This window comes from Solea solea, chromosome 1 (genome assembly GCF_958295425.1).
Source record: "Solea solea chromosome 1, fSolSol10.1, whole genome shotgun sequence".
NCBI lineage: Eukaryota > Metazoa > Chordata > Actinopteri > Pleuronectiformes > Soleidae > Solea > Solea solea.
The window spans coordinates 19,350,395-19,356,452 of record NC_081134.1 but is presented as its reverse complement, the minus strand read 5'-3'; the positions used below and the strand labels follow the sequence as shown (position 1 = coordinate 19,356,452).

General features: G+C 39.5%; 1 long non-coding RNA gene across 1 annotated transcript; it reads right to left on the bottom strand.

Moving 5' to 3' along the window:
- Positions 1-4,848: 4,848 nt before the first annotated feature.
- LOC131466668 (uncharacterized) lies at positions 4,849-5,792 on the bottom strand. Its single transcript, XR_009241445.1, has 2 exons — positions 5,703-5,792; positions 4,849-5,538 (listed from the first exon to the last, which is right to left on the bottom strand). It is a non-coding gene; the product is annotated as an uncharacterized LOC131466668 (long non-coding RNA).
- Positions 5,793-6,058: the final 266 nt, after the last annotated feature.

Sequence of the window (6,058 nt, the reverse complement as noted above, 5' to 3'; positions counted from 1 at the left end):
GGCAGGTGTAAAAGAAACACAGATCGCAAGGGAGTTATGTTTTTCTGTCACCAAATCAGCTGACAGTCCACCTGGACTGTACCATACCATTTTAGTCTGGTAACCCAAGGGAAGGGTGCCAAAAATGTTATGTGTAGGGGCCAGTTATTCCTAATGGAAATGCGGAAAAATGTGTTCTGTAATCGTACCGTTCCACTCAAAACAAGGGAAACAAGGCTTTAGACATTTCCCCCTTAGCCTTTTGTGAGGCATTTCTGAAGTGGCCACTCTGTTGCTACGTCTGTGTGAATATATAAATAATAAAGACTTGCTTTGCAAAGTCTGAATGCAGCCAGTGAACAGATTGACTGTTGCCAATCAAAATACACATTTGTCAAAAATTCAGAAACTTATTCAAACCCATGATTAGTGTTTTGTTTGGTTTAAACCTGACAGGAAACCCACAAGTGGCAAACTGACATGAGTTAAGTTTTATAAAGGCAATTAAGTAAATGATAATAACAAATTTAAATTTGCTCTTGCAAAGCAAAGCAGATGAATGTGCAACTGTGGGGACTTTTATTGATTTGAAATTAAACAAAAAACTGTGGGAAAATAAAAAATGGGTCTGATAATTACCTAAAGCAACTGTGGATATACTTGTGTTGCACTGAACACTCGGGGAGCTGCAATATACTGAGGCCTTGTTTGTAAATTTGATTCATCTTCCTCTTTTCTCATCGGACTTAGATCTGTGGGATTATACATTCCAACTTTTCTCTCCCCATATGGATCCTAGACAGTTTAATCAATATATGTGAGCACAAACACAAGTTTCTCCAAAAGCCAAAGCCAAAAACCACTGGGTATAAGCATCAGTAAACAAACACTGGAGCTGCAATTAATGGGGGGACAGACAGTTTTCTTTTTCTCCTTTCGCACTGATCTGTAGGAGAAAAGTTGGGGATATGATACAGATATAGGTAAAGCTGTAAAAATGAAACCTTATTGACTATGCTTGCAGTATGTTGGCATTATTTATAATCCCAGCTGTGGGTAGACGCATTTTTACTTGTTTCGTCAAACACATTCTTCGGCTAATGACTGTAGAAACGGAACAATTAGCGAGTGCAATCTGACTTTTCTCTTCTTGATTTTGTCAGAGTCAAACCACATTAAAGGGAGTGAAACTGCGTCTCACACTGAGCTCTCACCTTGAAATTAATTGCAGAAAAGAATTTCTGAATGCAAAATCAAAACCAGCCCCAGGAGAATACATTAGAAGTCGTACCTACTGTGACTTTGCTGGCTGGCCTTTTTTAGAATTGGACATAAAAAAGTCACAACACGATGAGTGCGGTTACTGGAGTATTACTCAGGGGTTCTCTTCTACCTTTATCCATCTGTGATGCAACATAAAAGCAGCCTCAATTTAATAGCGATTGGTTTCGGCTGTCGAAATGAAGACGTGCAGTCATCATGCAGGGGGTGAGTATTTTTAAACAGAAAAACAAAGCATTTATCTGGCCTTTTACCTAGTTTTATCATAAGTATCAACACAAGTCATACTTAAATAATGTGTGATACCTGATCTGAGCCCATCAGGACCCATTACTTTGAAACTGTTTCTGATGATGATTCAGTTTTGGTAATGATACATATTTTAGAATCTCATATTGATTGAACTAAATGTGTCTGCAAACACGGGGAAACAACCAGGAACCACGACAACAGTTGCATATAAAGAACAGAATAACACAGCTTACTTTATGAGGACGTTGCTGCATACAGAAGTTGGAAAACAGAGACACCGATTTGAGATTATGCAAGGAGGTCTGTTGGTAATAGGCACATGATACCAAATGTATCATTCATAGGGTAACCTCATTTGTATGTAAGGACATACAAATTAACTCCTGGCAAGGAATATGTGTGAGTGGAATGGAATGTGGGACCGAGCATGCACGTGCAGAATTTTTACTTGTATAAATGGACATTATGGAACCGCAGCCATGTGTACTGAGAAAAAAAAACAAAGCAGAACAAGGAATATATGATCCAGGATTGGAAAATGGAAGAAGACCTAAGCCAGAGGCTTGCCTTCCCAAATGAAATTGCAACAACCAACTTGCGCCCAGACCTGGCTCTCTGGTCCAAATCCTGCTGACGCATCTTCATCGCTGAGCTGCCAGTCCCTTGGGAGGAAGCCATCGATGAAGCATTCGAAAGGAAAAAGCTGCGGTATACCAACCTGGCAGCTGAAGCCGAGGACCGAGGCTGGAATGTAGCTCCACCACAAGGCTACTGAAGGAAGTGGGAATCAGCGGAAATGCCCAACGGAGGACCATCAAGGAACTCGCCAGTGTCGTTAAAGGAAAGAGACAATGTGGGCTGCCAAATGACCGCATGGGGCCTCCAGTGTGACACACACTCAGGTCGGATCGGCGTGCGGTGGGCCAGCCTTGGATGAGGGTGTATTGTGATAAAAGGCCGAAACACCTCGGAAGTGGTATCTAGTAGCTTTGCTGAGGTCGCCACTGGCAGTCCGCTCAGTGGCGAGAGCACTGGGCCAGAGTGTGGTTGACAAGGGTTCGACTCCCTATACCACCTTTTTAATATTTTTTGACCCGGTCTTTTTTGCCCTAACCCTAACCTTAGTAACACCTGTGTGTATTCGAGTTGAAAAATACTGCACCAGTGTAGTAAAAACATACCTTTAGGTCATATTCAGGGGTTGGAAAAACCGACCCATAGTTACGTTTCAGTTGGAGGACTTGTTGGGTCATCACCACCCAACCATGCCAACTGATGTGCTGATACTCCAGGGATTTTAACAACCAGTCCTACTACGGATTCCAATCCAGATCAAATGTTTGTGATACAAGCAGCAGAAATACCTGTGCAGATGGCAGAAAAGTGCAGCATTCAATGTTCAGACATGCAAGATGTGCAGAAACAAATATCTAGTAGAGAGTACAAATGTCTTGAGGAAAGAGTGTTTTTACACTTTTCTCAGTGTTGAGTTTTGTGTCAGAAATTTCAAGGTCACGGTGCGCAGCAGTTCTTTTGCAAGTAGCTCTTTAATGATAACAAGTTGCTCTTTAATAATACACTGTTCCAAGATCTCCTCAGTGGGAGACTTTGCAGAAATCGTCTCTTCTGAAGAGGCCATGTTTCAGAGAGCGCTGTGAAGAAAAAGAAGAAGAGAAGAAAAAAAAACCAATAATAAGTGGAATCTACTTTACGAAAACCCAGTTACACAACTCACAACTGTCCAGTTAAATGCAGCTTAGAAAAGAACAAACTTCCACACTACAATCTTTTTTTAAGGGCTGCTAAGAGCCAGAGGATCTTTAATCACAATACCCAATGAAATCATCTGCTTTGCAGCCACAGCAAGGAAGCCGCATAAATGAGCTCAAACATATACAACCTGTCGTATAAACGTATAACGCCGGTTGACATAGACATATACCAAGCGAAGAGAGGCTACAACCAAAGTAATTGGCCTTAAAACTTCACTAAAACTGAGTCCAAGAGAGCACCACATGAGCAAAAGCGCTCCATTAGCCGTCCACAGATCACCATGAAACTGCATGTGCATGTTAATTATCCATCTGCCACCCACCTGCACCAATTATTTTCTTAAATTTAGAAAACCTCACCCGTGCTGATATCTCACTACACTTCTGCCATTGGGTTCTGTAGGTGCTGATTAATCTTTTTCTCATCAAATATGAATTATCACATGCGCCTGCAACCCACGTGCTTTTAATTAGGAATATTAATTGTAATGACCCCGTTCCACCCAATCCATGGGTCAACCACTATACCCACAGGAATAACTGCAGCCCAGGCATCTCTTCTCTCTGTACTCCCATCACTCAGTCCTCTCTAATTGAAGGGTCAAAGCCCCTTTTTATCATGACCAAGCTCACAGTTGCGACAGGAAATACAGGAAGTAAATGAAATAGATGTATTACACAGAAGAAGAAAAAAGAAGGTTGACTCAGTGAAGATGGGATGATTCTGAAGTGTGGTGGGTGACTTTTAAAGCTTCTTCCGACCCCCCGCAGCTCAGGTGAACCTCGTCCCTGATGACCTCCGGTTTGCTTGGCTGCTCCGTGAAAAAGGGCGGAGAAAAACAACAAGGCAGGGCAGGCCAACCAGAGCAGAGCAAGAGACGGGGTCACCACATCTGTCACAGCAAAGATCTCATACATATGTACGTACACTGAAAAAAACAACTCATAAGATTTACTTAAAAAATATATTGTAAGTATTTGCACGCAAATGATTCAAGTAAAATTTAATGCTGCAATATCAAGTAAAACTAACTTGCCAGTATCAAGTAAATTTTACTCACCATAAAACATAACAGTTGTAAAGATATTAAGTAACATTTACTTAATTACATCCAAGTTTTAAGATATATTTATTTAAACAAATTAAGTAAAGTCTACTTGTTTTTCATAGGCAGGAACATCATTTTCCTCAAAATTCTAAGTAAATTTTATATATCTGTAGTATTTGCTTTTATGAAGTAATTAAGTAGATTTTACTTGGTTCCATTACGTTACATTACTCACTAAAATTAGGTAATCATTGCCAGGTTTTCTTTCTTTCTTTCTTAAATGTAACTAATAATCTATGCATTTAATATATATTTATCACATATCACACAACTAAATTACAATGCAATTAAACCATTTAATTTTCATTTTAAACAGTTCAACAAACAAGAACCATCAAAGTAAATCCACAACTAATGTGGATTGAATTGCCCAATCTTTTATGGGGTAGCCATAAATTTTACATTGGCATGACTGACATAAAAATAACAAACAGATATCCAATGTACACAAAATATTAGGAACACTGTCAATATAATGCTCTATAATGGTAGACCAGCACCATCAACCACAACTTCAGTAATAAACGTCGAATTATCACCTTTCTGCACTTTTAAGAATGCAATTAAAACATTCAAGAAATAACAACAGGTTCAATTAACAATGAACAGCTCAAAGTGTCTAAACATTCTAGATGAGGATAAAATCTTTACTGTAATTAACAGATACCTTATTTGACAAACAAAGTAAAACATATATGACAGGCAACTTCCCACTGGTAAACGAAGATGAACTGGAACTCTAATTTTTGGCATTTCTTCACAAGGGTCCATATGCATGATGCTACGTCCTCAACAAGGGTCCATGCATGATGCCACATTTCTCCTCTAGGATGACAAAGTCATGACATGCATTTAGGAAAGCAACTTCAACTTCAGGGTGTTTACTTTTGGGGACAGTTTAAAGCCATCCAGCTCCAGCAAGAGTTTTTGGAAACTTCAAAAGTGTAGCGCAAAGTGGGAGGGTATGCCAAGTTAAGGGCATAAATCAGTCCCATGAGCAGTGAGCAAGCTTTCGCAGTACTGTTGCACCCTGGCAAAATCTCATGGCCTTCAACAAGGATGGAGACATCGACTGGATCCTCATCAGCACCATGGACGACGAGTATTTTGAGGATGTGGTTACTGACATCACTCCGGCTGTCCTCCTGCATATGATGTACAACAAAAAAGAAGAATGTTATTGAGAAACAAATAATAGACCTGCATGAATCATTCAAAGTGACCTTTGTCTGCTGTCCTCCATTTAATCTAACAGTAAATTAACCCGTGTCATTCAACATTATTATTTAATTATTAAATAATGCTATACCAAGCAGTCTTCAAAAAGTTCCTCTTCCTTCTCACCAAGGTACAGTATAAGGCTGCGGATAATGGTTTCACGCCTCATCTCAATGCTCTGTTTCTGTGAACAGATTAAGAACATGAACATAACAATTATACATACACAATTAACAAAATGTATCTTGTTAAAAATCTTAAAATGGCATCCGCTTCTGCATAGTAAAGCTCTAACAGTCAACTAGTAGTAGTAGAAAAACATGTAGGAAGGACTTGGGTTACTTTACCTAGTTTGACAAGCAGATGTGATGTTTCATAGAGCTTCAACCTATAATGTTTAATGAGCTCTAAACGTTTTGATGACCTACAATTGCATCTTTTGCATGA